This window comes from Pinus tabuliformis, chromosome X (genome assembly GCF_031772625.1).
Source record: "Pinus tabuliformis cultivar Carrire ecotype Pingquan chromosome X, CPIR1, whole genome shotgun sequence".
Taxonomy (NCBI): Eukaryota; Viridiplantae; Streptophyta; class Pinopsida; order Pinales; family Pinaceae; genus Pinus; species Pinus tabuliformis.
Genome location: NC_142308.1, coordinates 1,320,232,246 through 1,320,245,038, shown reverse-complemented (window position 1 = coordinate 1,320,245,038; position 12,793 = coordinate 1,320,232,246).

Here is a 12,793-nt window from a genome sequence, read left to right as displayed (position 1 = left end):
TCCAGAAGTTGAAGCTTTACAACACACTAACACTCACCTCACACTCATCGAACTGATTACATCATTTTTCTGAGTATATATAGAATCAGTTTACAAAAAAAACTCTACTAGGCTATGCGTGGAGGAGTCATAATGGACCACCAACCACTTTAATTATCTGATATGGGTCTTTGCTGCAATCTAACTGTGTCTGCTAATGAATTTGACCTTCTTGGAAGTTCTACTATCCTTCTTGAGTCGGTAGAGTGTAATATGAAACAATCTCCATAACTGATAAATGTTGTGACCAGCTCGAGGCATGTCCTTTTCCTTTTCGGCCATCCTGCTTGTTAAATGCGGTGGTTGAAGATTAATTGTGCAGAGTGCTGAATACTGGCCACCTTCTTCCTTGGGATGCACAGGACCGACTATGGACGTGGACAGTATGGCGGAGGCATGAGCAAGAACAGGGAAAAGACATTAGCCGTTGGATCACGCAGATGGATGGAGGATATGACTCAGCGGGAGCATGAAGGCAGGAAGACTGAGTATAGGCAAATACACTATCGGAGGCGGAAAAGCGGACATGAGACTTTATACAAAGGAATGGTGAGTCATATCAGGTCTGGCACCTGATATCGCATCGACGGAAATGGAGTGGTCTACATTAACATCAAGCCCTAACCCTGCGACCTGCAATCGCCGATGAACATCGCATCGGTACTTTGGAAGCGGGCGCAAAAAAATGTGGGCTGTTGGATCGTCGGGATTGATCGGATGGCAGAGGAGCGATCGCGATATCACATCGGCGGAAGACAAAGGGCGGAGCCTTAACACACATGGGTGCGATTTGTGATAACAATTGGATCACATCGCAATATCACAGCGGCGGAAAACAAGGGGAATAGGAGGCAGCGGGGTAAATGTGCGATTGCGATCCACCGATTAGATCTGGACCGTTGACCGGCTAGATCTAACGGCTGTTGTGCCACCATCATTTAAGCCTGCACCTGAGGGTTTTTTTCATGGTTTTGTAGTGTTTCCGCCTCCCGATAGTGCATTTTCGACCCTTTAAGGGATATCCTCTTGCAACTATTTCAATCGATGGATGACCTTTGACCAAAATTGGAGATTTCAATAGCATGCATGGATCCCTTCGCATGATTTTAAGCAAATTTGCAGAGTTTGGGAGTGTTTTTGGATCCTTTTTTATCCTTTTGTATAGCAGCGCTAACACTGGCTCCTTCTGGGGATGAGACCCTCCCTGTGAGGTCTCAAGAACCTGTAGATCAATGCCTTCCTGACGAAAAACAAATTAACAAAATTCCTAATGTTCCATTGGGCATGGAGTCTGACTGATCCTACACTACAACTGATAAAAAAAAATATTTACAATTCTTCAAGGCCAAAAGACCTCAAACCACATAAATTTTGAGAAAACACCCATTAACTGGGCCATCAAAAACTGCTTCTCCCCTCATTCTTTTCAGTATAAAGGTGTTGTTCCATTGAATCTGTGAAATAATAAAAGGACCTGTCCAGAAAGCATCAAAGTTTCCATGATTTCCTTTCTTTTTCTTCAGTGCATCCCATTTCAGGACCAAGTCTCCAACCTGAAAATTATTTGCTTTTGTCTTCTTGTCAAAAACATCCTTGATCTTTTTCGGATGTGCTGCAGCTTTTTCAACCAGCTGTTTTCTAATCTGATGTAACTCTGTCAAATCAATGATCCTTCTTGCCATGTCTTCTTCTTCATCCTGCTCTTCTTGAAAGAATTTTGCCATAGGGAGGGTAAGTTGAATCGGAAATACTGTCTCTGTACCATACACTAACTTGAATGGAGAATTCCCTATGGATCTTTTGATGGTCACTCTGTTAGCCCAAAGTGCGTATTTGAGCTTGGAATCCCAATTCTTCTTGTTATCCTCCAACAGCTTCTTACTTATCATTATTAGACTCTTGTTGGAAGATTCTGCTAGACCATTTCCTTGAGGGTAATATGAGGTGGAATGAACCAGTTTAATGCCCATTGAATCACACATTTCCATCAACTCTTTTTCCCTGAAGGCTGTTGCATTATCTGTTATTAGCTTATGTGGACAACTAAATATGCTAAAAACATTTTTTGTTAAAAACTTTATGACCACATTATGGTCAGCCTTCCTTGTAGGCACTGCTTCAATCCATTTTGTGAAATAGTTAGTGGCAACTAATATCCACCTGTGGTGACCACTGGAATGCGGATTGATTTCTCCAATGAAATCCAAACTCCACTACTGAAAAGGTCCTTTTACCTGAATTGGTTTTAGGGGAAGTGATTTCAACTGCTGTTTTCATTCAAATCTCTGGCACCTGTCACAAGATTTAACAAACACAAACACATCAAAAAATAACGTGGGCCAATAGTACCCAACTCTGAGAATTTTGTGGGCTGTAGTCTTCCAATAATGGTGCCCTCCACACATGCTGGAATGAAATTGTTGCATTACTTCTGTTGACTATTCTTAGTCCAAACACCTTAGAAATATTCCATATGGGTCCCTCCAGTAGAGCAGATTATTATTTATGCAATATTTTGCTACCCTGAGTTTTAAAGTTCTGGCCTGGCTTTGAGTAAATTCTGAAGGGATTTCTAGCTTTAGCAAGAATTTAATTATTGCAGCATAACAATTACATGAATCTAGATTCTCAGCCACTGACTGTTCCTTCACTGTTTCAGCCACACTTTCCTCTTTTTCTGCTTGACCATTTTCTGCCATCATGCATAGGAGAGAAATGTCCAACGACCTACAATTTTCTTCAGCTAATAGCTTAGCAAGACCCTGCCCTCTGATCAGCTTTGTGGGCTTCAACTCTATGTTAAATTCAATCATTTTAGCAATCCACTTCACCCTTCTTCCATCAGCATCAGGTTGAGTTAAGACATCTTTTATTGTAGCAGAGGGAACATATGCAATTATTTTTGAGTGCAAGATATATACTCTGAAAGCCTTTAGGGATTTAATAAAAGCATATTCATGTTTTTCTGTAATATCATACCTCAGTTCAACATCCCTTAAATTCTTGCTGAAAAATTCCACCAGATGTTCTGAACCTTCTTCGTCTTGCTGCAACAAATATAGCTGCAATGGTATCCTCAGAGGCAAATGAAAATAGATGAAAATCCTTAATGTAATCAAGACTTATTAATGTGGGAGCTTCCATTATAACATTCTTGATGGAATCAAATGATTTTCTTGCTGTTTCGGTCCATCTTACCTCCGCTCCTTTCTTCAACATGGAGATTACGTGCTTTACCAGCTCTATAAAATTCGGAATAAATCTCCTGAAATAATTAATTTTTCCCAGAAAATACTGTATATCTTTCTTTGATCTGGGGACAATCAAAGCTTGAATTTCTTTGACTCTTTCTGGGTCAATCTGAACACCTGCAACAGACACAAGATGTCCTAACAGCTTGCCTTCATGTAAAGCAAATTGCAATTTTTTGGGATTGACTGAGATTCCAAACCTTCTGTACTTCAGGAACACCTTTTTCAAATGCTGCAGATGACTTTGATGGCTGCTGGAATAGATAGTTATATCATCAAGGTAGATCAATACAAATTTGTCCCTCTCTCCCACAAACGTTATATCCATAGCTCTCTTAAAAGTGGCTCCAACATTCATCAATCCAAATGGAATTTTAGCATACATAAACGTGCCCCATGGAGTGGTAAATGTAGTCTTTTCTTGGTCATCTGGGTGCACAACAATCTGATTGAAGCCTGAAAATCCATCTAAAAGTGACATCACTTTTGCTCCTGAGACCTTTTGCAACAAATGCTCCATCTTAGGTAGTGGATAGTTATCTTTCTTGGAACATCTGTTCAAATTTCTGAAATCAACACACAGTCTGATTACACCACTCTTCTTCCTCACCACTACCAAATTGGCTACCCATTTAGATTACCTGAGAGGAACAATGATTTTAGCAGCCAACAATTTTTTAATTTCTTTTTCAATCACTGGAAGAAGCATGGGATTTATTGGCCTCAGCTTCTGTTTGATAGGAACAATGACTTTTTCCAGAGGGATTTTGTGCTAAATTATATTCCTATCATAAGTTTTTCAGATCACTATACTCCCAGGCAAACAAATCAGCAAATTGCCTCATTAAATTGCAGTATTCAGCACTTTGGTCAGCTGATAAATGAGTGGACAGATTTACATATTTAGGCTGACCTGTACTTCCTATATTATACTTACAGACTGTTGATTGATCTTCTTTTGGGGCAGTCTTGGAAGGCACATCATTCCGGTCAAACAGTCTTTCAAGAGGAATTAGACCTTTAGGAATATGGTTACTAGGAAGCTGGACTATGCTGTTTTTACCAATTTTATTTCTAATCTGGGGCTGGTGATTTTATAACAAGGCATCATTTTCTTGGTCAATTTGCATCTTAGAAAATTCATCAATGACTTGAAGGAACCTATTCAATTCATGATCATCTTCAAAGACTTTCCAATGCAAGACATTGTCAGGCAAGGATGGTTTATACTTCATTTCCACTTCGTAAATTAGTCTGGGAGGTATGGGAGGTATGAATAGACTAGCAGAAATAGCAAGGGAATCAACAAGCTGATTTTGGGCTCTAGGGATGTATGAAACACAAAAATAATCAAAGGCATATCTGATTCTCGACACCTCATCTTTGTATGCTTTCAGCCTTGGGTGCTTTGCCCAAAAGGTCTTATTAACTTGCTGAATTATCAAATCAGCATCTCCAAACACCTTTATGCTCTTGATTCCTCTATCTTTTGCCGCATTAAGGCCCAACAACAAAGCCTCATACTTTGATATATTGTTAGTCACTTGGAAGGCTAGCTTAAAAGATAGCTAAATGCTTTCTTGCTGTGGAGATATTAGCACCACTCCTGCTCCTACAGTCTCCTTGGAATATACTCCATCAAAAAAAAATTCCCAAATTTGACCTTCTTGCCTTTTCTCAGCCTGAACAATTGGTTTCCTAAGCTACATTACGACCTTCTGAGATTCTTCCATTTGGAGAATACATGCTCCAAAATCGGTGTCCACTGCATATATAGGATGATTTGTAGGATTCTTCTCATCACTGATAATGTATGACAACTGTGCTTCTCTATACAATCTCCTGCTTTCTCCTCCAAAAACTGGGACAGTTGCATAAGATAGACCATTTTGTAATGTCCCACCTAATCTCTTGATCCACCCTCTGGACAATAGCATGCCAAACTTGGGAGGGACATCTGCCACCACAATATCCATCATCATACTCTTCATGGGCAACTGGGTTAGGGAAATGGCTAGATCTTTAATCAGTCCAAGAAATTTCACCTTCCTTGAATCAAAAGAAAACAAACCATGACAGGGTCTAGTGATATCAAGGCCCAACTCTTCCATGACAGCCTTTGGCATTAGATTGTGGATGGCCCCTGTATCTAGTAGGCAGTTGTGAAGGATTTTATCATGAATGGTCAATGAGACATAAAAAGATGGAGAATTACTATTAGCAGGTTCAATCATGGGGCTGAGCACAATGACAGGCTTGTCGTCTTGAAAATTAACAGAGTCAGTGGAGGTTTGTTTGGTTTCCAACTCAAGGGCTTCAAGAATAGGCCTCCTAAATATTTCACTCTTCACCAACTCAACCAAAGGCACAACTATTTTCAATTTTTGGACCTCTGACTCAAGGCTGAAAGGAGAAGGTGATTTATCAGAACTTTTTACCTCTTGAATTGGAGCTTTGAGGATGACGAGATCAGCTGCTTTGAGGATGACAAGATCAGGTGTTGGTCTTCTTTGCCTGGTATTCCGTGGTTCTATTTGAACAACAACTCTTTGTGCAATATTTTCTTTTACATTCTTTGCATTCGACCTGAGGTTATATCTCTGCTGATCATTGGTTTGTAGAACAGCTCCTCTGTCCCATTCCTGACTATTTTTTTCTTGCAGCAATGATTCTTCGTATTCGGCCAATGTCAAAAATGCAGCACTGCCTTTATCTTCCATGTAGTGAATTTCATCCTCATCTTCTTCAAATTGTTTTTTCTCCATGAATACATTCTGAAAAGGAGCTTTAACTTTGTGATCTTCTTTTGATTCTTCACCCCTCTGCATTATTTGTAACTTCTCATTTGCTCTGCTGAATGGGTTCTGATTTCTTGGAGAAAATGTGTTCATCTGCCTTGTTTTTCCGGAATTCTGCTCAACCTTTAGCTTAGAAATTTTAGCGGCCAATGACTCAATCATCTTAGTCATTTTATCTAATTTAGGCTCTGAAGTTGATGCAGAAGAAGTAGATGCCTGATTTCTCTATCTTCTTCTGTCAGCTTGACTCTTTAGTTTTCTGCTGCCATGATATTAGATTCTATTTCTAATGCTGCATCTTGCATGTCTGCCAGGGTAGCACATCTCCTTTCTCTCAATAACAGGTAGAAATCGGAGTCAAAAGCATTGGCATAAGTGATTTTGGTAGAGGTAGGAGTAGGATTTACCTCAGCTGGTATCTTACTATACATTCAATTGAATCTTTTATTAAAATCAGGGAAAGATTCCCCATTTTCCCTCTCCAGGTTACCAAACTTTGTATGGTAATACAACGTATTTTTTATCTCCCCATTGCTTCAAAAATGCATCATCTAATGCTTCAATATCAGCAATAGATCTTTGGGGTAATTCTCTAAACCACTTCCTAGCCTCTCCATTAAGGCTCTGGACAAAAACTCTCATCCACACGTCATTTTCACTTATATCTAGATTATCAGCATAACTGTAAAAAGCTTCAAGGTGTTCTTCTACTGTTACTCCCTCTGTACCAGTGAATTTAGGCATATATTTCTAATATTCTCCCATATGCATAGGATTTAGAGGGAAAGGTAAGACTAAAGGCCCATATCTAGCAGCAACAATTCTCTCTATTCTAGTAGGTGCTTGCTGTCCTGCCATATTTGCAATATTTGGAAGAATACTAACAGATGAAGGAGTAGGAAGTAATGCGATGGATGGCAATGAATAAGGGATGTTTTGAATTGAATGGGAAGCTTTCTTTGGACTAAGATTCAGATGGGAACTAACTGCACAAGGGGCTGAAATAATCTCTGAAGGAATTTCCTGATTAACAATGCTGGGCTTTAAGTCTTCAAACTATAATTCTTCAGCTATGAATTTATCTTTCAGAGATGAATTAGACTTCTTAGACTTACTCGATCCTGATGCCCCTTTCTATGATGGTTTTTTTGATTTAACAGTCCTCTCAGGTTCAGCAGGAGATTTCTGAGGATTTCTTCGAGTGTGTCTCATAAACTGAGCCAGAACTCACCAGTGGAGTCGCCCAAATATGGTCTTTCACCAATGGAGTCGCCAAACAGATGATTACAACCGAAATACTGTGTTCAAACCTTGTCTGTCATCAAAGCTTGAAGCTGTGTCATTCCCCCAGGGAAGCTGAGCTTCGATTCTCCTCTCCCCGGCAACAATGCCAATTAATGTTATCACCCCAAGAAACTCACCTAGGTTGTATATCAGTGATGCTCGGGAACATTATAAATTCAACAAAATGTTGGATAAAATGATGGATGAATGAAAGAAATGTTGTATATTCAAGCCAGATAACCACTCCTACTATGATTGACCCCAGACATGGGTGAACACCCCCAAACTACAAGGCTTTTAACCACCAATTACTCATAGTTTTAACAAAATGTGATGATGGAGAAGACTGATTGCACCAGCAGATACACAGGACCCTGTGATGGCCGGCTGCAACTAGAAAGGAGGTCTGTAAAACTATTATTTAATACACAGACATGATGACAACTCTCTATGCATTTAAACAACAGAAACCTGCAAGCAATTTTAATGAACAACTAAATTCTAACACAGAGGTGGGATGACAACCCCTTTGATGCTAAACATTCACAGCTCATGAATTAATGCAAGACAGGCACAACTTGGAACAAGAAGAAGTGAAAAGTGAGCAAATGACAACAAAAGAAGCTTGTATTAGTTGGAAATGAAGACCAGAAGCTGCAGGTCTCAAAGTAGTTACAGTCTCCAGAAGTTGAAGCTTTACAACACACTAACAGTCACCTCACACTCATCAAACGGATTACATAATTTTTATGAGTATATATAGAATTAGTTTAAAAAAAAAACTCTTCTAGGCTAAGCGTGGAGGAGTCATAATGGACCACCAGCTGCTTTAATTATCTGATATGGGTCTCTGCTGCAATATGACTATGTCTGCTAATGAATTTGATCTTCTCGGAAGTTCTGCTGTCCTTCTTGAGCCCGTAGAGTGTAATATGAAACAATATCCATAACTGATAAATGCTGTGACCGGCTCAAGGCATGTCCTTTTCCTTTTCGGTCATCCTGCTTGTTAAATGTGGTGGTTGAAGATTAATTGTGCAGAGTGCTGAATACTGGACACCTTCTTCCTTGGGATGCACAGGACCGACTATGGACGCAGACAGTATGGCAGAGGCATGAGCAAGAACGGGGAAAAGACATTAGCTGTTGGATCGTGCAGATGGACGGAGGATATGACTCGGCAGGAGCACGAAGGCAGGAAGAAAAGTAGACATGAGACTTTATACAAAGGAATGGTAAGTCATATTGGGTCCAGCACCTGATATCGCATCGGCGGAAATGGAGTGGTCTACATTAACATCAAGCCCTGACCCTACGACTTACGATTGCCGATGAACATCGCATCGGTACTTTGGAAGCGGGCGCAAACAAACGTGGGCCGTTGGATCGTCGGGACTAATCAGATGGCGGAGGAGCGATCATGATATCACATCGGCGGAAGACAAAGGGCGGAACCTTAACACACATGGGTGCGATTTGCGATAGCGATTGGACCGCATCATAATATCGCAGCGGCAGAAAACAAGGGCAATAGGAGGTAGTGGGGTAAATGTGCGATTGTGATCCACCGATTAGATCTGGACCATTGACCGGCTAGATCTAACGACTGCTGTGCCACCATCATTTAAACCTGCACCTGAGGGTTTTTTCATGGTTTTGTAGTGTTTCCACCTCCCGATAGTGCATTGTCGACCCTTCAAGGGCTTTCCCCTTGCAACTATTTCGATCGGTGGATGACCTTTGACCAAAATTGGAGATTTCAACAGCATGCATGGATCCATTGGCATGATTTTAAACAAATTTGCAGACTTTGGGAGTGCTTTTGGATCCATTTTTATCCTTTTGTATAGCAGCAGTAACAGAGGCAAGTAGAATAACTCTATCAACAACAAGGGTGTGACTGATGGAGTGAGTCAAGGAAGGTGTATGAGAGGTTCCAACACTTCGAAAGGGGAAGGAGGTGAAGGTGAGTTCCAGGTTGAAAGGGATCAATCCCAACTTGCACAACACAAAGGACATGCATAGTTTCTGGTGGAGTATTCCACTCGGATGTGGCAGTCACATCATACAAGGTAAGATAACACATACAACACTCATGGATCAGTCCGAGATGAGTGTGACGATTGTTATAGCAAGGTTCAAGTGAAAGGTTTTTCTGATGTCCGACAAAGTAGTCGACATGGACGGTGACAACATTAACAACATATCCAACGCATTAACAAAAATATTAATATAATTGCATGTGAATCAGTTCATACACAAGTACATAAGTTAAACAACACATATCATTAAAGCAACTAGAGTGGTCCAACTACAATAACAACATATACATGAAAATGTGTTGACTGTTATTATATAAATAACTGTAAGTCACAATCATAAAATACATGCATGTAAACTTGCTAGCCCCAATAGTGGAACATTACCTCCACATCCACCTACTCCTCCAAAGAGATGTACTAGCTTCGTGCAGTGGAGAAGCCAAGGCTTGTTACAATACTGTCCAAGCCTTCTTCAAAATAGTCTTCCTAGAATTTTGGCTGACCAAAATCCTATACAATGAGCTATGAGGGATAATTTATAGCAAATGGTTGGGTGACCCTTGAAATTCCCCTTTATGACAATTCAACTATGCTCATGACTCTTCACCTACTCTATGCTTGTTACATCCAACTGTTGACACTTGACTTACACTTGACATGACTCAACATTACAATGCACATGTACTCATGTGAGAAAACATGGCTTGAGCAAGCCTTGCAAGACATCATTGACACTCAGTGTGCTGTGGTGAGACCAACTATTTGACATGCTTGTGATGGTGAAGCTACTGAGATGATGCCAAGCTTGGTCATCTGTGATGGTGTGCATGCACTTCATGGTGACATCTTGCTAAAGTGAACTCTTGCTTTCGTTGCAACCAGTGCATTGGTTCGTCCCCTTCAGCCAACTAGTCTTATAATATGCGCATAGTCTTCTTGGGTGTGCTGAACCAGTAGCACACTGATGCATAGTGTCTATGCTAATCTTCAAGTGTGTGATAGTGGTCATAAGCATCAACTTGTTGAAGTACGCATTTGGCTCAAGATGGACTTGCTTCTTGTCTTCGCCTTAGTGAGTGTGTTGAATGGGTTGGATTGCATGTGTGTGCACAATGACATGCATGCTGCTGAATCCCTTGCATGCAATCAACCACACTGCTCACCATGTCTACTTTGTGTTTGTTGCTAGGATGGATCTTTAAGTTGTCTGGGCACAGTTTCATCCATGAGTACAGGTTGCGCCTAGTGCTGTTCCTGATCCCGCTGCAAATCATTCTTCTGTCTGCGCAACTACATGTTCTTCCTGAGTTGTTGCTTCAACACATGAAAATCCTTCTTTGTTACATCTTCTGCCTTCATGCAATCTTCATGTTGCACTGTCACTGCATAGCGGAGTCTCCAAAGTTGCTTTCATCATCAATGGACCTGCTTGAGCTTGCAAACTTGTTCTGCCTCTATGTTGTCAACAAACCTCCTCTTGCATTTGTTGCATTTGGTATGCTATATTCAACTACTGTTCATGATGCTTCTCGCTATGATGCTTCCGCTTGATTTCCTTATCTACAAATATCTTGATGTCTTCATGAGTAGGTAAACTCATAGACACTTGATCGACTGCATCCCCAAGCGTGCTCTGAATGGTGTCCTCATCTCTGCTCTCCCAGAAATGATTGTACCTATACTGCTGAGAGGCAGATGAACACCTACAATACCTAGAGACATGGCAACACTCATAACAAACAATCTGTCAATTGAAAACCAAAATGAACATGAGAGCTGACTTGCAACATACTTGGGTGAATGATCATGAAGGTTGCTTAATTTCGGCCAGGAGTTTGGGAGACCAACATCCAAGATTTCTCAAGGCACCGTCTAGTCTGCTAGGAGACTGGTTGACTGTTGGAACTGCGCAATGCACAGTCTAGTTTAGCTGCTAACTGCTAGGATTGCATAATGTGTAATTCCAGCTGGGAAGGACTGCTGGCCTAGGGAAAAATTTGTGTAATTTCTTGGGCCAAGTAGCCACTATCCTCCATAAATGTGAAAAACAGTCCTGGAGACCAGTGTCGGGCAGGAACACACAACGCAAAGGTCATGCACAACTTTCAGTAGAGCAATCCACTCGGATGTGGCAGTCACAATCATACAAGGTAAGATAACACGTACAACACTCATGGATCATTCCGAGATGAGTGTGATGGTTGTTATAGCAAGGTTCAAGTGAAAGTTATGTCTGATGTCTGGGAGAGTAGTCGACACGGATGGTGATAACATTAACAACAAGATTCATATAATTGCATGTGAATCAGTTCATACACAAGTACGTAAGTTAAACAACACATATCATTATAGCAACCGAGCAGTCCAACTACAATAACAACATATGCTTGAAAATGTGTTGGCTCTTATTTTATAAAAAAGTGTAAGTGACAATCATACAATACATCCATGTAAACCAACTAGCCCTAATAGTGGAACGTTGCAACCACATCTATCTGCTCCTCCAAAGAGATGTACTAGCTCCGTGCAATGGAGAATCCATGGCGCGTTACAGTACTATCCATGCCTTCTTCAAAATAGTCTTCCTAGAATTTAGGCTAACCAAAAGCCTATACAATGAGTTATGAGGGACTATTTATAGCAAAGGGTGGGGTGACCCTTGACATTCCCCTTTGTGATAGTTCAAATACCCTCATGAATCTTCACCTACTTTATGAATATTACATCCAACTATTGACACTTGACTTACACTTGACATGACTCAACATTACAATGCACATGTACTCATGTGAGACAACATGGATTGAGAAAGCCTTGCAAGACATCACTGACACTCAATCTGCTGTGGTGAGACCAACTCTTTTACGTGCTTGTGATGGTGAAACTAGTGAGCTAATGCCAAGCTTGGTCATTCGTGATGGTGTGCATGCACCTCATGGTGACATCTCGCTGAAGCGAACTCTTGCTTTCATTACAACCGGTGGATTGGTTCGGCCCCTTCATCCAAGTTGTCTGCTAACATGTGCATGGTCTTCTTGGGTGTGGCTCAACTGGAAGCACACTGATGCATAGTGTCCATGCTGATCTTCAAGTGTGTCCTGGTGGTCATGCGCATCAACTTCCCAAAGTACCCGTTCGGCTCCAGTTGGACTTGCTGCTTGTCCTCGCTTTGGTGAGTGTGTTGAATGGGTTGGATTGCATGCGTGCGCACAATGACATGCATGTTGCTAAATCTCTTGCATGAGATCAACCACACTTCTCACCATGTTTGCTCCAGTTTAGCTGTTGGGATGGATCTTTAACTTGTTCGGGCGCAGTTTCATCTGTGAGTGCACGTTGCGCCCACTGTTGTTCTTGATCTCGATGCAACTAATTCGTC